The 22,279-nt window shown below is 39.1% G+C and overlaps 1 protein-coding gene and 2 long non-coding RNA genes across 4 annotated transcripts in view; 2 read left to right on the forward strand and 1 right to left on the reverse strand.

The window, feature by feature from the left end:
* The window catches only part of LOC121712364 (receptor-type tyrosine-protein phosphatase gamma-like), a 66,759-nt gene that overhangs the window by 38,978 nt on the left and 5,502 nt on the right, over positions 1 to 22,279 (reverse strand). Inside the window, exon 1 of one of the 2 annotated variants that reach the window (XM_042096618.1) lies at positions 1,603 to 1,693. The exons of the other annotated variant lie outside the window; for it this stretch is intronic. The gene's annotated coding sequence lies outside the window, so the exon portion shown is untranslated. Of the gene's footprint in view, positions 1 to 1,602; positions 1,694 to 22,279 lie in introns of those variants that run through there. 2 annotated transcript variants of the gene reach the window in all.
* LOC121712374 lies at positions 14,010 to 15,314 on the forward strand. The gene is made up of 3 exons (XR_006032594.1): positions 14,010 to 14,067; positions 14,812 to 14,928; positions 15,080 to 15,314. It is a non-coding gene; the product is annotated as an uncharacterized LOC121712374 (long non-coding RNA).
* Positions 16,231 to 17,067, forward strand: LOC121712373. Its single transcript, XR_006032593.1, has 3 exons — positions 16,231 to 16,299; positions 16,418 to 16,550; positions 16,924 to 17,067. It is a non-coding gene; the product is annotated as an uncharacterized LOC121712373 (long non-coding RNA).

The raw sequence follows: 22,279 nt of genomic DNA on the forward strand, positions 1-22,279 counted from the left end.
AGTTCAGACCAGAGTGACTCAGCTGAGGCTCAATATGGTACACAAGGTCATTAACAACAGGGCCCCAGTGTACCTAAATAGACATTTTTCCAGATCTGGGGAATCTCATAATCATAGGACTAGGGCTAGCGTAGCCAACCTGCACCCTCCGAGGTGTAGAACCAGAATGGGGCAATGCTCATACAGGAGCACTGGAGTGGAGTGGTACAGAACTACCCAAGCCTTTTATTGGCCTGACTTTGCACTAGTATTTTATTGACTGTCTATGCACAATTTCAACCAAATTTTGCTGCTCTTATTTTTTTTCATTATTATATGTGCCCTCTTATTTACTTATTTACTTACTTTTTTGTTTACTTGAATGTTATGTTTGTCTGTGGACTTAAATTGGTAAAATATGTCTTGTCTTCACCGTGGGATAGTGAGAAACGTAATTTCGATCTCTTTGTATGTCTGGAACATGTGAAGAAATTGACAATAAAGCTGACTTTGACTTTGACTTTGAATGATCTGCCTTTATTTATCAAACAGAACACAAGCCCATACAGTTTTAAAAGGAATGTCAGGAAATGGCTTTTAGCTAAAATCCAAGAATAGGTAGGCGTGGTAGTGCTGGGTATGACCCAAAATGTATATGACGTATTTTTCAAAATTCTTACGGTTTCACGGTATATGACGGTATTTTTCCCCCCATGCATAATCAGATGTTCACAGCATTTTCTACAGGTTGAGAGAGTAATTGCTGCAATACATTGACTAAGAATGGTCTATTTTACTGTCATGATGTAGAATAACTCCACAATAGTAGTAATGCAGTTTTGCATGGCCCCAGAAAATGATGCTGTTTACAAAGAGCCAGTCATGATTCTAATGAAGAATCTAATCAGAATGCAAAGACAATTGCAGTCAAAATACAGAACTTTTACTGTGCATATTTCACAAACATCTTGTATAAAACCAATACAAAAAGTAGTGCAACTTGCAATAATTACTTTTTTGAAAATTATACAATTTAAAATAAAACTTCTCTATATGCTTACTCTGTCAAATAAGCCTATCAGAAACATGCCTTATTGTTATTGTGTGGTTTACATGACGTTAGTGGTAGGCTAACATTAACTTCATGTGGATGTCTTGTTAGCCTGCTATGAGCTTCGGTTCGCTAGGCAAAACATTAACAAAAAAGTTTGTTTTGGTGCACTGATGACAGTCAGGATCATTTCTAACTAGCCAGCTAGTATTGCTCAGTGCATGTCTATAACATGCTTTACTTCCTACCTGGATAATTTCAGTGAATATTCTTAAGGTAAGATGAATGATAAGAAAATTAAACTTCACTGTGTTCGGTGGGTTGCTAACTAACGACATCCCCTACTAGCCAGGTAGTTACAGTTGTTGAACAATCTCAATAGAATTTTCGTGACGGTAAATCCCTTTCAATGCAGTATCCGTTTCAATGCAGTAACGTTTTTCCTTAACTAAAGAAACAATTTAAGGTATTCTGTGCAACACCCTTAAATAAACCCCTTACCTAAGGAGAAATTAAGCCTTAAGGGTCATACTTCAGGGGAAAAACTTATGGTGTTTTGTGTTTACCCTCACCAAAGATTGTTAAGGCCTAACAATCTTTGCCCTCACTATAGACCTCTCCAGAATAAGTCCCGCCTCCATCCAACTTCCGGGCGTCGAATGTCTATGGGAAATAACATGGCGTTTCGAAATATCATACCTGTCAAACATCTGTAGGTGGCAAAGTAGAAAAAAAAAGTGGGCCGATTGGCCTACATACTAATGCCATCTAATTTCCACTGGATTTTTTGATTGTCGGTGCCGTTAAAGTAGAAATATATCAGTAAGAAGCACTAAGCTAACGCACGCTTCGGACGCCGCGACTCCCTGAGTCAAGGTTGCATAGTGGCAATGTTTCATAGTTTGTCTTCACTGAAATGGAGTTCGTGGCAACAGAGCCTGTCTACGGAGGTGGCACTAACCCTGCATGAAAAACGTCATGTTTGATAGGTTGTTAATACATTCTGAAAATGTTACTGTTCTGATCAAGGTCATGCAAAATAAAGCTATCGACTCAATACAACTCTCCCTCTGATTCCTAGTCTGCTAATCATTATTAGTTAGGGAAAGTTAGGCTTTTTTTTTCCCGCCAATCTGCAAAATCTGAATCTATCCCAGCCATTAGTTTTGAGTAAAAATGACTCCCAAGTCCATAAAAAAAATTGTGTTATATATAATAAACAAGAAGAACATAATCATGTTCTTCTTGTTTCTACCCACACTCAAGGACATCTAGTGATGGATTTTGTAGCAGTAGCCAATCTCTGATCTGGAGATATGCCCGCAGAGAGTGCTATGCTGCACCTCCTGTAGTCGGAGGTAGTTTCTAAGGCTTGACACTAGTTATGTTGTCCTCATGAGTTTTACATGTTACTCACTGTCCTCCCTCATTGTTGGACACTCTTTTCTCTATCTATCTATCTATCTATCTCTCTCACACACACATTTATGCACATTGACTCTCTCACAAACACATTCACAACCACTCACACACACATCTATGCACATTGACTCTCTCACAAACACATTCACAACCACCCACACCCACACAAACACATATGCACACACTTACAAATAAAGTTCACACCTTTACTGATATTGTCTCTCTCTGTCTCTGTCTCTCTCTCACACACACACGCACAAATACACACACGCAAAATGTCCTTTCTCACACACACCATGTTGAGACAAAACTATCTGTGATTATAGTAGGGCAATTCCATGCAAAGGTCATCCTTACCATGGAAAAAAAAGTTGTGCATACGCAAATAGAACTGTTGTTAAAATCTTAATTTAGGTCTATATTTTATTGTTTGTAACTGATCTGATTGAATTTGATGGAGAATGACTCAGCTTGCCTTTAAGAGCACAACTCCTTACATTTGTAAGGCTTTTGTTTTTAAGTCAGCAAGTTCCATGGCCATGTCACATCCATAACGTTTTATAGGTTAAAGTTTATGCTACACATACAGTGTTGATGCGTCCATAGTGTCTGTGCAAAGCTGATTTATATCAATGTAAAGTGTGATGACCAAATTGTGCCCCTTTCTTACTTTTAAAACCTTTAATGGTGCGTTATGGATGTGACGTTATGGATGTTACATAATGTGAATTTACAAAACTGGAGACTTTATTATACCTCAAAGCTGATAAAATGTCTGTTCTGGTGGCATGTCAGTTTCAACGCATTTCACCTTAGTGTTCACAATTGACATTTCAAAGATTATTAGGTTGATCCAAACCACAGGGAGGCCTTGCCTAACCATTAGCAAAACAAACATAATATTAAAAATACCTCCAGTGATTAGCCTAGCCATAGCCTATTTTCACGTGGCCTAATAACGAAAATCTGAGCGATTATCTTCCTGTAACTGTCATACTGTTGTTGTACAGTAACTGGATTATCGTGTTAGCTGGTGAAGATGGCTGACTTTGCAGCTGGAGTTAACATAGCAACCTCCTTCTGTTGCAGATCTGTTCAGCCTGCCGTTCACGTCTGCTTAACACAGTTTAATTTTAAATGTGACGCGATATGCCAGCATTTGAAGTGTCCGGTCCTCTGTAGCTAATACCCACAGAGTAACATGAGTAACGGCAGCAATAAACTAGATGTACCGCATAGCAATACAAAATATGACCGCCTCTCAGTCCTGCATATTCTCTTCGCAAAAATAAATCACGCTTGTCAATTTGTCTCCATCTCCTACTCCTGCAACACATGTGCATGTAAATGAGTGTGTGCATATGTGAGTTTGCTTTTGTTTATGAGTGTGTGTGTGTCTGTGTGTTTGCATGTGCGTATGCGTGCCTGTGTTTGTGTGTTTATGTGTGTGTGTGTGTGTGTGTGTGTGTGTTTGCATGCGCACATGCGTATGGGTCAATGACGTGACGTGCAGATTTTCGTGTCCGAGTGCACTACTTTGGTTTAAAATATTTTTTAATGATTTATAATAAGCATTATTTTATTCTATAAAACCTGTTTAATTTGAACATATTTCCAGTTTGTCATAAAAATGATACATATTTTATGTTTTGCCATCTCAAACCCTCAAAATGTCAGGTGGCGCAACCATCCGAGCAAGTTAACACTATGTAAAATGCATTATATATGTAATTTTAAATATCAATTAATATAATATTAATATGGTGGCATAATTTTATATTGAAAACCTTTCAAATAATCAAAGTTTAATAGTTACATTGTTCTTAAATTGTTTGGAATATTGAAAGCAACTTTGTCCGGAAATGTGCATATCTGAAATGTCAGGGCGGCGCAACCGCATTCATACAACTTTTATTTTGAATTGAAGAGAGAGATGAGTTAACAGGATATTGCATCATCAAAAGGACCCCAAGTGACCTTTACTGATGAGTGAAAGGTTTGTAAATCTCTCTCAAATATTGATAAAAATAGCTGTTTTTTCTTCATAGTTAGACTTGTACAGTTTCACATGTCAGGTGGTACAACCAATGTAAAGCTGTGAAAAAGTTATTTTAATCTAAAACTCTTTATTGTTTTGTAAAAATGAATGAATGAACTAGCTAGCAAAGTCAAAAGGTTATATAGGTGTCTGCCTGAATAATTGGGAATTAGTAGCAAATGTCAGGCAGCGCAACCAGTAAGTCAGGTGGCACAACCAGAAGAAATGTCCTTTCTTGATGAAATAAACATGTTAACCTGATATATACTATTGAATATTTAAAAAAATATTAATTAAATGTACATTAATAGTAACTATATACATTAAATATATTTATATTATTACATTTTTTAAATATCCTTTTCAATGATTTTAGATGCCACTATCAAGCAAAGAAAAAGCAGCACGCTACAGGCAGCGCATTAAAAATGATCCAGCTGCAAGAGAAAGATATCTTGCAAGAAGGAAAGAAAGGTAATACATGTAGATAAGCCAGTTTTTGTGTAGTTGTTATTTTGTACAGCAGTCAGTCAGACTTAACATTAGAACATTTCAGTTAACCTTAGTATTTGTTTTTATAGTTATCAAAAGAGGAAGAGAGAGGGAAAATGTGTGAAGCCTCCAATCAGCCAGCTGTCTAGAGCAGAACAGGATAAAGTGAGAAAACAGTGGAAGGAAGATCAGAGAAAGAACAGGGAAAGGAAAAGGGCTATGGAGGAAATCTTGAATTTTACACCAGAGTCACTGGATACAACTCCCATAGCAGTAACACCCGAGTCAGTGGATCCCCCACCAATAGCACAACTTCAGCCTGACCCCCCTAACATTCATGCAGAGAACAGTTTAGATGATCAGCAACCAAGAGCATCTTCCACACCAATGAGAGCAAGCAGCTCTCCGTGATATGAACAAGATGAAAAGGGAAATGGAGGCTGCCAGACAAGAAACAGAAAAATTTAGAAAACGCCTAGAAAGATTAAGACAGAACAGAGCTAGGAGTCAGGAAAATGTTAAATCTACAAAAAGGGGTGCAAAAAAACTGGCTCTACAAAGGAAAGAAACAGTTGTGGAGTTCCTCTGTCGTGATGAGAACAGTCGTTTGCTGCCAGGGAAAAAAGATACAGTGACAAAGAACAAAAACAAACAGCAACGCCGTGTTCTTGTTAAACCCCTAGCGGAACTCCATATCTCATATAATTCTGAAATGGAGAAGTCCCGCATGCTCTCTTACAGACAATTCGTCAGATGTTGTCCTTTCTATGTGACTCAGCCAAAAGCATCTGACAGGAATACATGTGCCTGCATGGACCATGAAAATGTGAAACTGTTGTCTGAAAAACTGCAGCAGAAAGGTCTTCTGAAAACATCTAGTGTTTCTGAGCTGTTGTCTGCAATTGTATGTGATCCAGAAAACAAGGCCTGTATAGAATCTGTGCAAAATGCTGCTATACTGAGGTTGAAGTTTCACAACCCCAGACAGAGGAGATGATGGTGTGGTCTCAGTGGGTGAGAAAACCGGTCACAGAGGAGCAAAGGACATTCATGAACTTTGTGAAAGAGACACAACATGGTACATCATCTGAAATGTTGGAGCTTTTCAACCGAAAGCTTGATGGTCTTGCAAAGCACCATTTTAATTGGCTCCACCAGGCCAAAGAGTGCAGGGCATTAAAAGACAGCCTTAGAGATGATGAGATAGTTGTGCATGTTGATTTTGCAGAAAATTTCGGGTGCAAACTCAACAGGGAAGTGCAGGCTTTCCACTTTGGAGGAAACAGAAGGCAGGCCACTGTACACTCCTGTGTTGCCTACTCCTCAGGTGGAGTGCAATCCTTTGCCACTATCTCTGGGTCCCTCCGGCACGATGAGAGAGCTGTGTGGGCCCACCTTGAGCCTGTGATTAAAGATATTATGGACAATCGCAACCCACGTCCTACTACTCTCCATGTGATGAGCGATGGACCGGTCACCCAGTACCGTAATAAAAAGAACTTTTACCTGCTGAGCACCATCCCCTTCCTATCAGGATTCAAGCAGGTCACTTGGAACTTTTCTGAGAAGTCTCACGGGAAAGGTGCACCAGACGGGGTTGGGGGTGCTGTTAAAAGGATGGCTGACTCTTCTGTCAACATGGGAGTAGACATTCAAACCCCAGAGGAGTTCTACCAATTTTTGAAGGAGAGACAGGAATCAAGTGCAATTAAGTTTTTCTGGGTGTGTGAGGAGGACATCAGGAAGTATGATGAGTCTGTCCCTGAAGTTGTGCCCCTGGTAAAGGGAACTATGGGCATACACCAGACCCTGTCAACTGAACCAGGGACAATTCTACATCGAGAGCTGTCCTGTTTCTGTAGCAGGCCTGACATCTGCCAATGCTACAAACCCACCATGATAAGCTTTCCAGCGAGCAGTGCCGAGGCAAGTGTAAATGTTCAACAGGGTCTTACTGGAAAATTTGTCTTGGTAAGGTATGAGGAACAGCCATTTGTGGGGCAGGTTCTTCAGGTGTTTGATGAAGAGCTAGAGGTCAGCTGCATGCAGCAGTTTGGCTCCAAGAACGCTTTCACTTGGCCCCATCCTGCAGATGTTACCTTATATTACCACACTGATGTTATAAAAGTAATATCCGAACCAGAGCCACTTAATTCAAGGCACACGCGTCATACCAATGCCGACTGGGACTGCTTTAGTAGGCCCGCCTAACATGAATCAATTCCATTCATTGGAGCCTGTTCACTTTATAATGAATATGATGTGTCATTTTGTTATGTAATGTTGCTCAAACAGTGTTCTTTCTGATCAGTTTAGTACAGTTTACTTAAATGGAATAACCAGTTTTTATCTGTACCAATTAGTGCTTCATTCAAGCCTATTCAGTTTCTAATGAATATGAAGTGATATTTTGCCATGTAATGTTGTTTCTGATCTGTTTAGTTTCTTTAAATAGAATGATAACAAGTTGTTATCTTTACCAATTAATACTTGAATAGACCCAAGACACCTGAGATTGTTTTATTCTGTGAAATAAAAATGAAATTATTCAACATATGTGTTGTTATTATGAATCTTGTCAGACGGCGCAACCGCATCGTCAGGTGGTGCAACCAGGTAAAATACTAATTTAAACCAAGAAATGGGAGATTGAAGTATGTTTGGAAATTGTGATGTAAATAATCATTCTATGCAACAATATACTTTTTTAAAAAAATTTTAGAGTATTTATTCACATTTTAAATCTAAAGTTTGATGTTGGAAATCCAAAATACCTGCCCCCCTACAATAAAGAATCCATAAGTTACTTTTAATACCCAGCTCAACTACAAAATAATAATGTGTTGGGCACTGTAGACACTTTCAGGTATACTTACTAAAATATTTACTTAGGAAAAAAAAAAAGGAAGTGAGTTTTTTTTCGGTTGTACCACCTGACATTTTTTTGCTGGTGAAATTGCAAATACAGTCTAAAACTCTATTTAAACCTTGTAAATGTTGTGCAACCATTAAGACTTGTTTAAACACACTCTTCCAACTTCAAACTAGATGTACCGCATAGCGGTACAAAATATGACCGCCGCTCAGTCCTGTACATCCGTTCCGCGAAAATAAATCACACTTCAATTTGTCTCCATATTTTACTCCATCCCCCACTCTTGAAACTTTTGTGTATGCTTGTTTGGCATGCCTGAGTGTGTGTGTGCGGCTGCACAGAAAGTAGCCTACTGGTGCTGAAAAGGTGAATAGATTGTAGAATAGCCAAAGAAGATGTAGCATTGTTATAAAACCTTTAAAATCACAAGTAGGGCAGTTCATCACAGTTCATCCATTGCAACTGGATTGATGAAAGGTCACTTACACCTGTAGGCTACATTGTATTTGGGAAAAGCAAAAGGTATCAGCATAATGTTATTTATTTATTTATTTTTTATGTATTTTTAAACAAAAACATATCTGTCAGTTCCATGCCGTTTTCAACAGCTATCAAAAACAAAGGTCATTTTTGGATGGATGGATTTTTTGTGAATGTTTCTTCTTCTACATAAGATTTTAGTCATCTTTAGTTCATGTAATACTTTATTGTCAATGCACAAATTAAGTAACAGTAGTCTGAAACGTTATTGTTAATGCACAAATTAAGTAACAGTAGCCTAGTCTGAAACGAAATGCTGTTTTACATCTAACCAGTGGTGTAAATAACTGACATGTCCAAATGGGCCTTGATGAAATGCGTCGCTAGAGACTGTTCATACACATTTTAACGGGCCAAAGTTGAAGAGCTTTTGTCCGTTATTGTTAGTGCAAATATAGCCTGATTCATGTTCCCTTGCATTGTTTAACTGAGGTCCATGGCTAGTCTGGCTTTCATCAGAACAAGCTCAATCTTTTAAGAAATCAAAAAATAAATAGCGGGCAGATCTGGCTGGGTTCACCCAGCCTAGTCCATAGGCACCCGATATTGTTTAATTTTCCGATTGAGATATACACGCTCTGGCTATTCTAAATGCAAAAATGCATCAGGGAGTTATGACAAAACGGTAACTAACAAACTAGATCCTAATAGAAAGCTTTTAGCTTCCCTAAGCTACAGGTAGGATTATAAGGTAGGCCTATTTACAACATAAATGGTCAATAGGCTATGCTGGCGACACAAATAAAATCTCCTTTGGAAACCAATGGCTTACGCCTTACAATATCAAGCGGACTTAAACTGTCATATCGTGGCGAAAAGTTGTAATAACATTCACGCAGCTCCATGAGTCAAGGAAAGCGCGAATGAAGTAGCCACTTCTAAATGGGACCCACTACACAGTAGCTTAAGGTGTTTTGCTAAAGCAGCCATAATGAAATGAAGGTGTCATTGTTTGGATACTTCACACACACGTGCTTTTTAATTTCACAGACTACAACTACCAAGCTGTAATCAAAGCACATCGATTCCCTTCTCACACCCTGCACGCACTTAAAACAAAATAAACAGGCGTCTCAGTCTCACGCATGTATAGGCAAAACTGTATCAGACCGGTGTAACGTTGGTAAATCTTCCATTGCACAGAATGATTTTGTAGCACGTGCAATAAATGACAGTCGAAAGATACAAACAGTGCTGCTATACATTTGCTTGGTATAACCGCATTTATAGTTTTCTACAAATGCAATAAATCAAATGCCTCCATCACTCAACCAACGCTAACGGTAACATTACCTAGGTCCTTATTGATATTACAAGATTAACGTACCTGCAGTGAAAACCAAGCATGTCCGATAAACATCCTCAGATTTATTTCGGCTTCAAGAAGAAATGGGAATTACACTTCATGTGAACATCGTCCTATCCTTATTAGATGTTCGCTGCGGTAAATTACAGTCCTTGTATGAAGCGTCCATTGTTTTTTCCAACCCACTTTTAACTTCCAACAAAATTACGTCTCACTGCAACGATGCGCCATCTAGTGGACAAACGACTACTTCTCGCCAATACTGAAAATGCAGCCATGATGATGATGATGAATATTTATTTTGGCTTTCTTTTAATCCTACTGAATTTGTAATTATGTATCGGCCGTTCTAATACCGATAGTATGTGGGTGCCTGTGTGTGTGCATGTGTATATGTGTACACCGCCATTTACAGGCCAATGAGTGTACAGTCACTAAATGTACACATAACCTAATTTTTTTAGACCCCCCCCATGGATGAAATTCTACGAAACTTGGCATACCCCCGGAGAATGCCAGGTCAATCATACACATAACATTTGGTGCAGTTTTGAACATCTTAACTGAAGATAGGGGCGATTAAAGCAGAATAATATTGCATTTTCATTTTTTACCGGGGGGTGGGGGTGCAAATCACAAATGAGTGATTATGAGCCAGGTTGATGTGGGCCCTTGAGACCAACATACCATAAAAGATTCTTCATCCTCAGTGCCACGGTTCAGGTAGTTATTTAGGAAAAACTGTTTTTTTTTTGCGGTTCAGGGGGCCCAGCACGGGGGGGGGTTGGTGGTGGTCGAAATGAAATTTTTCCGTAAAAGTCTAGTGGGGCTACATACCCACCAAATTTCATGTACCCCGGTGGTTCAGTGTCCCGGGTATCAATGACCAAAAATTCAGGGAGTAGATGACGGGAAAAATTCTTGAATTGTGTGCATGTGTGCGTGTACAAATTTATGTTTATGTGTGTGTGTGTGTGTGTGTGTGTGTGTGTGCATGTGCATGCATGCGTACATATGTCTACTGTGTGAGTATGTGTCATACGTATGATTACTGTAAATGTATGTGTGTGCGTGTGTATCTGTTTATGCACATGTGTGCACATGGAATGGGTTAACATGACCCCTGGAGGCAAACATACGGAAAAAATTGGTCATCCTAGGCCCTACAGTTCTCAAGATATTCACAGAGAACTGTGTCTGCCCTACCCTCCTTTCGGGGGGTCCAGTCCAGCGGGGGGGGGGGGGGCTACAGATCAAAACGAAGAATGACGGTTCCATGCTATCCATGTGGGGGTACATGCCCACCAAGTTTTGTGTACCCCGGTCTTTCAGTGTCCCGGGAATCCTTGTTGGTGTACGTCACTAAATGTACACATAAATTATTTTATTGTAAGGCCCCCCATGAACGAAAGTACACAAAACTTGGCATGCATTCGGAGGGTGTCATAATGATCCTACACTTTTAATTTCGTGCAGTTTTGACCTTGTCAGCCAGAGATATTGTGATGAAAACACCTAATTTTTTGCTTTTTAATTTTTAACTAGGTGGCGCTATACATGAAATAAGTGGTAATGGGATGGGTTAACATGCCCCCTTAAGACCAACATACATAAAAAAGGTGGACCTCCTAGGCCCTACGGTTCTCGAGATATTCACAGAAAACTGTCTCCGGCCACCTACAGGCCAGTTGGTGTATAGTAACATAAATTAATTTATTGTGTGGCCCCCCATGAACGGAATTCCACAAAACTTGGCGTGCATACAGAGGGTGTCATAATGATCCTACACTTCCAATTTCGTGCAGTTTTGACTATGTTAGGTCACAGATACCTTCAATTACAACACCTCATTTTTACTTTTTTGTGTTTAACTAGGTGGCGCTATACATGAAATGAGTGGTTATGGAATGGGTTGACATGGCCCCTTGAGATCAACATACAAAAAAATAATGGTCCTCCTAAACCCTACGGTTTTCGAGATATTCACAGAAAACTGTGTCTGCCCTACCCTCCTTTCGGGGGGTCCAGTCCAGCGGGGGGGCTACAGATCAAAACGAAAAACGATGGTTCCATGCTATCCATGTGGGGTTACATGCCCACCAAGTTTCGTGTACCCCGGTCTTTCAGTGTCCCGGGAATCATTGACGGAAATTTGGGCATGCGAAAAAGAAAAAAAAAAAAAAAAAATCTGACTAAACCTATATGACCGCCGCATCGCTGCGCGGCGGTCATAATAAATGTATTCTGTCCATTTTTACAGATTTTTAAAAATATATACTTTTTGAAGGCTTATTTGTCATTGACCCGTATGTATGTGTGTATGTGTATATTTGTATCTATATATTAGTCTTTGCCATTATGACTTTGCACATAGGCCTATGCTGATTGATACAATATTTGATTGATACAGCTTTTTTCTTTATTATTGACACATAGGCCGAGCTGCCTGTCAGTCATGATGATTGGCACCCTTGGGTGCCCTGCCTAGGCGGGTGCTGAATGAATGGTCATGTGATATACGCCACACTCTTCCTGTTACCCACATGCCTGACGAAGAGCCAAGGGGATCGAAACGTTGCTTTTAAATTAATAAAGTTTATATTTTGGAGCAGTTGCAGTGTGCAGACCACACTTTTTCTACAACCCATGCAGAGGCATTGCATTTGTGTCATGCACAGAATGCGGAACGTGTCCTACTTTATGAAAAGATAGACTAACGTGACAAATGTCAATATTTTTTCCTTGACCTGCCCAAAAGTGATGCGGCCCACTGGGAATTCTCCCGATTCTCCCGATTACCCACCCCAGATTCAGTCTTACTCTTCTTGGACTGAAGACAAGTCCTGTGATGCTAAATAGCCTTTCACAGGCCGCTGAGGCAGGTAGCTGCACAGAAAGCTGCCAATGTACAGAAACATTTCTTGCAAATATGGCCACGGGTGAATGACGTTCTCTTCACCACTACCCTGTTCACCGAGTTCACCACTATCGTCGGGGTGGTCGTCTATGATAACGGGACATCCTCCAGTAGGTGCTCGTGCTTCCATGGCGGTTTCAGTTGTGCGTCCTCCTCCTTTAGCAACAAACAAGTGCTGAAATAGAGCGTGCAGCGTGCGGAGCGTGCAAATCTATGAGCAGTGATTTGCCAAACCTCCCTTATTGCAGTCGCACACATTTCTTCTAATTTTATGTTTTAGTAACGAGTAACGAAGATGCTTAGTGGAAATATAACGGAGTAAAAGTATACATTTTATCTAGGAAATGTAGTGGAGTAAAAGTGAAAGTTGACATACATTTAAATAGCGAAGTAAAGTACAGATACGTGAAATTTCTACTTAAGTACAGTAACAAAGTATTTGTACTCCGTTACATTTCAACACTGCTAAACACGCACTTCGAACAAACAAAAAACGTCTCAGTCTCACAGTATAGCCAGGCAAAACTGTATTGGACCGGTGTAACATTGGTACTAAATCATCCATCGCAAAGAATGATTTTTGTAGCATGTGCAACAAATATGTGTAGGTACAGCCCTGCCCTGGATACTTCTCTCAACGTGTGCTCTAAAACATTTGGTTTAAATGGAGATGTAGATCACGGGTGCGTTAATAAATCTACATTGCGGCGAGTTGACACAAATTATTCACTTTGACGAATTTATGTAGTTTCAGTCCTAGTTACTTTACTTTGAGCCATGCTCTTCCTTACTTGAATCACCTTTGAAAATAGAGGATTGAAGTGTGGGTGTTTGGGGAATGAACGTTGACTCAGATGCTTTTTGAGACTTTGAGCTAAATGTCCCAGCCCGGTGTTTAGGATGCATCATAGACAGGTTATCTTTCAGGTAGCCTATATTTTCCATTAGAAAACCATCACGTAGCAAACGTGTTGTAGCTAACTCACATAGCTCCTGTTAGTAGCCTAGGTTATGGTTATAAGCAAATGAGATGACAGTCGAAAGATGCAATTAGTGCTGTTATCAATTTTCTTGCACTGTAAAACAATATTTTCCCTTTTAGTTATGTTAACTTGTAATATTTAGCCAAGTAGACTTAAATTTAAATCTGTTGTTCAGATAACTTATATATTTGGGTTTTAGTGGTGAAAACCAATGACACAATTGGTACATTCTCTGGTACAACTTATTTTTTCTTGTCGTATCCACTAGTCACCTCCGTTTCACGCTGCGTCACGTAAATGGCGCATGCGCAGACACCTAACCGCACCTCGAAGTAATTTTTCGTGAGGGTGAACCTTTCTTTTGTTTTCAACCAACTCCTGCCACTGGTGGTGACTTCAACAATCACTTTTCTGTCATGCATCTGACAGCAAGCTGTACAAACTCTGCAGTCATCATATCCAAGGTAAGAACTACAGTACTTTTGTATGCCAATTGAAAACTGGAATTAATTAGGAAAATACTGTTTTTATATTGTAGCATTAATGTTAACCAAAACCGTTTGTTAACCGTCATGTTAGAATTAGCAGAGCCCGTCTACGACATTCTCTGGAATTAGCTAACGTTTGCTAGCTAGCGAGCTATCGATAACATCACTAACGTTAGCTGTTAATGTTGGATGTAAAGTTTTAGTTTGAATGAAATGGCCAAGGCTATCAGGCACGAGTACGTTAGCTAACCTATAACTTAGCCTGCATGGTCATTAGCAGCCACTAACGTAGGCTAACGTGAACAGGTTGTTGACCTACAGTAGCAACTACCTCAATATGATGCCGACAAGTCAAAGGATCTTTAGTTTGTGAAGGGTAACCTATAGTGTTATATTAAGCCATCCTTACACCAGAAGACTTGACTAGATTTGGGTAAGATTATTGAAAGATTGTAGTCTTTTTAGTAAAGCTTGAATGGGGGGCATTAGTTAAAAAACGCCAATCTTTCCCAAATCTTGTCAAAGTATTCTGATGTATGGGTAGCATTAGGCAAAATGTTCTTCATTTCATAGCCCTTATTTGGTTGTACCTGACTTGTGCCAAGGCATGTGTTCATTTAAGATGCATGTGAGGGCAGTAGTGCTTCAGTGATGGTCTTTTCATGTTATGTGTATTTTGCAATTTATTAATTTTAATTTCCCTCTGTTCCCTGTTTGCAGGCAGTGAGTTGTGAGGACTGCTTCCCTGAGAACACTGAGTGCATTCTGGAATATTCCAAATGTGTGCCACTTCCATACAAAAGAAGTTCCAATCCCGCAAGAGAGTTCACTCACCAGGTAGAGACAGACAGACAGACACACACACACACACACACACACGTAGAATAGCAAATAACATTATAATATCTGTGCATCTGTGCATTTGTGTCTGTTACTGTGTTTAGTTTATCCCCTTTTTTCATGTGTCTGTTTGTTGTTATGACTGTAGTGGGCTTCATCAACAGACCAGGGCAAAGTCGGTCTGTCCCGCTACTACAACATGCTACTTGACTATGTCTGGAAGCCATGGCTGCTGTCCTCAACATGCTGTAAGTGTTTGTGTGTTTTCAGTGAGGGCTATGTCACTGTGCACACTCTAATTTGTTTGACAAATGTGCAATGTAATGCATTAATACAGAAACGAATCATCATTATTGTAGCTTTTTATAATAGGGCTTATTCGCAAACACCGCCACGGCCATATTGTTGATATGACATTCCAGTTCTATAGACTATTCTATGTGACAATCGCCTGTAGCCCGTAGATTTGAGCTGAGCAGAGCACATAGCTTACGGCGTCATCTCGTCAATATAAGTAGATAAACGTATGGACCCATATCTAATAAACTCAATACCATTAAGTAAAGATCCGTCATTATTGTCAGCTGTAACTTACCCCGATATTTATTTATAGCCTACTGTCTTGTTCATACATCGGTACACGTCGCAGCTGAAGGAGACAAGGCAAGTCAAGGTTGGCGAACTTATATTTGTTCCACCAACGACATCGTCTAACATTGCCATGATCGCAGAGAATAAAGTTGCATCTCATTGGACTGCAATTGTATCTTGCATTTGCCTGTTGCTCACAACATGCAGCCAAGGACTTTGCTAAAGTTGTTTAAAGTGGTTAGCCAGTCATCGTTTTTGTCTGATACAAGAGGACCTATGATGCAACTACTGTATATGGTCTGAAGGCAGAAGGGCTAACATATTTCTCTGTAACATTTCCAAAATCCAAGTGAACAAAACACTATACAAATCAGAAGTATCTACTGATATCTTTCTCCGCTGAGTTTGTTCCTACTATTTGCCACTTGCCGTGCCGCTAAGACGAGCTGAGAAGGCTGCATCATGAATAAATATATAGCCTATAGGCTACTGTAAACGTTGGCTAACATTGCCTACCTAGCAATGCTATCTATGCAAATGCAATATGTCCAAAGGTAATCTACGGTAGGCGACTACATCACATGAAGTTTAGCCATGTTTACCATTATGTTGGTGGTAATGTAAATAATATGTTGAATATATGCCAAACTGAGCATAATCATAATTTTGTTAAATCTTCTAAAAATCTTTTCTATTGACAGAAACTGACCCTCACAAATAAAGTCACAAATCAAGAATTAACATTGATGGTGATGGTGGCAAGGGTGCCTTCATAAGGTAATTATCATTTTTGTTTGTACACCTGATTGACTTACCAACTTATTTTGTAATGCTTTGATTTATATCTTAATCAACAATAACATAATGTATAGCAATTGCTGTTTTATTTTTTTAGGTGCCATCCAGCAAGTCCCAGCCTGGAGCCAGAGGCTGGCACTGCACGTCAGATGGGGGAGGATCTATGTTAGGCATCAGAAAGGTGGTTTAAGCAAGAAGGAAAGAGCTTCTGCAGACAGTGTTGCAATTAGGTATGATACTTTTGGAAATTGATCTTAATGCCTTAATTTAAAAAAAATGAGGAAAAATCCAGCCTTTAAGTACAACAATTTTCTTTGTGAATGAATAATGTATCGTAAATAAATAAGTGTTCCTTAAAGGTTTGATTTTTCCTCATTTTTTTTAATTAGGACATTAAGATCAGATGATTTTTAAATGTATGTGTATGCTAAGGTTATGTTAACTTATGAGCACAACTGTAATACATATCTCCATTACTTCTAACTATTGCACCTGACTTCTAGGCTGCTATTGTGGGTTTGCTTTTATTTGTCACACAAGCTGAGTTAATTACATTCATGGACAGGGTCAATTGTAACATATGCTTTCTTTCTCTTTTCACAGACACCTGACTTTTACTGAGTCCCTTTTCTGGTTTGTTTTGGATGAACTAGAGTGGTGGGCACAGAAATTTTGTCGATGGGTCAAACATTCACACACTCACACTCACTCACACAACCACACTTGTGGATTTGTCAAGCAACAAATCTTTGTATATGGGTGGATGACAAATAAGCCTGAAAAAAGGAATTTAAAAAAACTTCAAATATCATCCCTAAAAAGTGTTTATATGTGTTGCTGTATCTCTAAACTTGACTAATATATTTTTTTTTTTCAAAAAGAAAAGTGAAATATATATTTATATGTCAATTTGTCATGTTAGTGCCTAAAATTGTCATATGGTGTGACGTGAAAATAATTTGAAATAAAATGAAAATTAGATACTTTTTTCTACTTTAATTTATGTCACTGTACATTTTAATCACGTTTGCTTTGATATGCAACATTTCCTTGTGAATATTTAGAAGAAAAACCTAAAATTTAACAAGTTATTTTGTCAAGGTGGAGAATGCTCCTAAGTGTAACCAGATATTTTAGCTTAATTCTAATATTTCTTGTAAGAACTCACTCAAAATTCTTGAGGTTCTTGCAGATACCATTTCCTTTGTGTGCTATTGATGTTTTAATGATTTTTCAATTATAAAGTCTTTTTTGTGACATTATTTAATGTCACACCAAATGACATGGTGTCACGCCATATGATGAACTGCACCACTCCACCATGTGTCAGAGCAAAACAGGGTTTTTAATGACAATAAAATCATTAACAATGAATTTTGAAGTCACTGTATGAATGGTGTATGCGTGTAACAGCAAAATAGATGAAAGTTTAGTATTTATTTTTTAAACTTACATGGCATGGTAACATAAAAGAAAAAAGTATGAGAAATATGAATTGTACAGATACATTTTTTTCCCAATTATCACAGATTTAACAAAAAACATATAATATCTGAATTTAAATAATGTTTTTACAAGAACTTTTATGTAAAAATGCAATTTGGTCATAGGGTGTGACAGAAATGTCATATAGTGTGACTTGAAAAAAGCTGTCACACCATATGATGCAGCGTCACACTATATGACATTTTGACAGTTAAGCTAATTTTCTAGACAGTTAAATACAGCTAACTATTATTTAGCATGCAACTGACCACATGGCAGCAGTGCTTTTTAAGAATTCATGAAGAATATTTGTGGAAAATAGCTACTTTTTAGGCAATTGATGTCACACCATAAGACACTAAAATTTGGCCACGATTGATGATGTCCAATTCAAAGCTTTTTATATAAAAATCCAAAAAGCAGAACTCGCCTCTTGACCATGCCAATTACTCCTGACATTCTATTGTTACTTCCTGATTAAGCAGGGTCCTCTTCCCAATAATAATGTCCAAATGAATGCCCGGTCAAAATATACTATATAGTGTCACGCCATATGACAACCATTTTATGGACAAAATATATTTGATTATAACTTAGTTGGACAGCATGCATAAACATCAAAACTTTCTGCGGTTGTAAAAAACATCCAATTATTTTATATGCATGGTAAAACTTTAAAGTATTACATTACATTACATTACATTACATTTGGCTGACGCTTTTTAACCAAAGCGACTAACAACATGGTAAACAGTAAGTTTTTAGAACAATTCTCACAATTTTAGGACAGTTTAAAAAAAACATTAGAGTACAGTAAGAATAAGTGCGTCGGTGAGTGCTGTTTTTAACAGTTACTTGTCAGTTTAAAACGGCTGGTGAGTGCTAGGATCAGTAAGACTTGTTGTAAGTGTTGCTATGAGAGTAGATGTTCTCTAAAGAGCTGGGTCTTCAGGAGTTTTTTGAAAGTGGAAAAGGATGTCCCTGTCCTTGTAGGAACTGGCAGTGTGTTCCACCAACGAGGAACAACAGATGAGAAAAGTTTGGATTGGCTTGAGCGTACCGGTGGTAGAGCTAGACGTCGTTCGTCAGAGGAGCGCAGCGGTCTGGAGGTAGTGTAAGTCTGTATGAGGGCATTCAAGTAGGTGGGAGCAGAACCGGAGACTACTTTGTAGGCAAGCGTTAGAGACTTGAATTTGATGCGGGCCGCCATAGGTAGCCAGTGTAGCTGGATGAGCAGCGGGGTAACATGTGCCCTTTTGGGTTGGTTGTAGACCAGGCGCGCCGCCGCGTTCTGGATCATCTGAAGTGGTTTCACTGCGCAGGCTGGGAGACCTGTCAGGAGGGCATTGCAGTAGTCGACTTTTTATGGATATACACTCTTTTTAGGAAGTTCGCACACATGGTGGACAGTCACACCATATGACATTTTTTATGTTTGGATGATTATTTTAAGTCAAAAGTGAAATAAAAATCCAATAAATTTAATATGACAGAACTTGAACCTACCAGACCTACAACATTTCCATATCAATTCTTAACATTGCCATTTTTTATAAGTGTGTGACACATGGACAGTCTGAATTCTGCTATTTGTCATCTACCCATATAATCTGTTGCTCATTGAATATGCTTAATAAATGTCTTCTTGACTTGTACATCATGTTTGCGTATATATTTTTGTATTACAAACCAGTTTGGTTAAAACAATGCATAGCAAAGGGTCATGTTCACTTAAGCAAGAGTTAGGAAAACTTACATTTTCAAGGCAACCAGGTTACTTTTGTGGAAAAGTTAGATCAACTTCATAAAGCTTGTTGTATTAAGTAAAATGTTTGGTCAATACAAATTCAAAATACTAGTCAGTACGACTTCTATGTTGTTAAGTTAATGACGACTTTAGTTGACTCAACTCAACTAGGTTAGTTGACATGATGCATAATTTAAGTTGCATCCACTAAATAGAATGTTGTGTCAACAATGACTTCTTAGTTGATGGAACAGGTCATATTTGTCAGATCAACTAGCCATCTCAAGTTGACACAACTTATTTGCCTCATTTAGTTAACTTATTGTATTATTTTCAATTAACTCAAAATTCCAAGGCAACCAGGTTACACACGTTTTTAAGTTGAATCAACTAATATTTTTTTACAGTGTGGTAGCCTATAACCGCATTTATGGTTTTCTACAAATACATCAATAATCAAATTGGCCTCCATCACTCAACCAATGCTAACGGTAACATTATTTTACCTACTCTAGGCTATTGATATAACTCAAGATTAGTAGCCTACCTGCAGTAAAAACCAAGCATGTCCGATAAACATTCACAGATTTATTTCGGCTTCAAGAAGAAATGGGAATTACATGTCATGCAGAAATCATCCTACCCTTATTAGACGTTCTCTGCGGTAAACTACAGTCTTGTCATTGTAGGAAGCGTAGTGTCTTTCCAACCCACTTTAGATTAACTTCCAACAAAATTACGTCTCACTGCAACGACGCGCCATCTGGTGGACAAACGACTATGTGACGCCAATACTGGAAATGCAGCCAAATTATTATGATGAATATTTGGTTTTCCTTTAATCCTACTGAATTTGTAATTATGTATCGGCCGTTGTAATTGCCGATACTGATGGTATGTGCGTACCTGTGTGTGTGTGTGCGTGTGTATATGTGTGCACCACCATCTACAGGCCAATGAGTGTACAGTCACTAAATATACACATAACTTAATTTTTTTAGACCCCCACCATGGATGAAATTCTACGAAACTTGGCATACCCCCAGAGAATGTCAGGTTAATCATACACATAAAATTTGGTGCAGTTCTGAATATCTTAACTGAAGAGAGGGGCGATTAAAGCAGAATGATATTGCATTTTCATTTTTTACCGGGGGGGTGCAAATCACAAATGAGTGATTATAGGCTAGGTTGATGTGGGCCCTTGAGACCAACATACCAAAAAAATGTCTTCATCCTCGGTGCCACGGTTCAGGTAGTTAATTAGGAAAAACTGCATTTTTTGGATTTCGGGGGGCCCAGCGCAGGGGGGGTGGGGGGGGGGGGGGGGTGGCGGGGGTGGGGGGGGACGGACTTTGACAATCCCTATATGACCGCTTAGCTAGCGGCGGTCATAATTATGTTTTTTGTAACATCCATAACGCCAATAAAATGTGATGGTATAGTATGATGTGAATGATTACATGAAATTTGAGCATTTGCTATTTTTGCGTACATTAGAAAAAAATTCACAAAAAATTAATGTCATCATTCACATCATACAAATGCCAAGGCATTTCTCTGGAGTTATGGATGTGACAAAAAGTCCATTTTCCGTGGAATTGCTCATATGTGTTTTAAGTGTTGTGTTGTGCTATGTTAAGATCAAGGACCACAATGGAAGTCTATGACTTTTTGTGCCATCCTTGACACTGTTTTAATGCATGATTTGTACCGACATGTATTTCAATGGTTTGTCAAATAAACTAAACTAAACATTGTACCTGCAATCTGTTGCAGTTCCGCTAGGGGCGATCACGAATAAGTCCAGGAAGTGACAGCCGAAACGTTCTGTTGCGAGGCTCAGAAGCCCCATCTGACCGAGCCGGCGGCGGCGAGGTGGGCAGGGCTCACCCCCTGCTCCGTCCAAGCCCCGCGGCAGCCTCGAAGTGCATTCTCCGAGTCCTCCCGGTCCACACAACGTGGTCCTCGATTTTGGGGCAGCCATGGCCTACTGGTTAACGCTTCGGACTTGTAACCGGAGGGTTGCCAGTTCGAACCCCGACCAGTAGGCACGGCTGAAGTGCCCTTGAGCAAGGCACCTAAAGCGTTCTACATACTCGACGCACCTGACCGGAAGTGCGACAATGTGACGTCAAAATGATCTTGCTTGCACGCCAGGATTTTAGCCAGGTAGTGCGAGGTAGCGCACCACTCATTTTTTTTCAGACGAGCGCGACAAAGCGGAAACAGGAAGATGGACTAGTTCGAGGGCAAGTGAGAGTTGCAGTGTTTTGTTACAGTCGTGAATTTTTAATAGTTTGCTGGATAAGTTAACAAAGTTACCAGCGAGAGTTGCAACACATGGAATTAAGAGGAAAGAATAGAAACGACTTATTTTCAAACAAAGGATATCTATTAAGGCCTGAACAAAATCTCTTTCCACTTAAGGAAATTACACAAACTCAGCCAGCTGCTAGCTAGCTAGCCAGCAAACTAAACTGTTTAAATTATTAAAATTTCCCTCGGTATGACTTAAGTATCTATCTATATATCCATCTATCTATCTATCTATCTATCTATCTATCTATCTATCTATCTATCTATCTATCTACCTGTGCGCACACCTTGGAAACTAGATGATAATGATGGTGGTAGTTGTGAATAGTAGCAACCAAAGTCTGAAGCACCATCATCACAGAAGCTAGCTACTAGTGTTTCTTACTGCAGCTTCTTCTGCTGTGTAAC

The sequence above is a fragment of the Alosa sapidissima genome, chromosome 6 (genome assembly GCF_018492685.1).
Source record: "Alosa sapidissima isolate fAloSap1 chromosome 6, fAloSap1.pri, whole genome shotgun sequence".
Lineage (NCBI taxonomy): Eukaryota > Metazoa > Chordata > Actinopteri > Clupeiformes > Clupeidae > Alosa > Alosa sapidissima.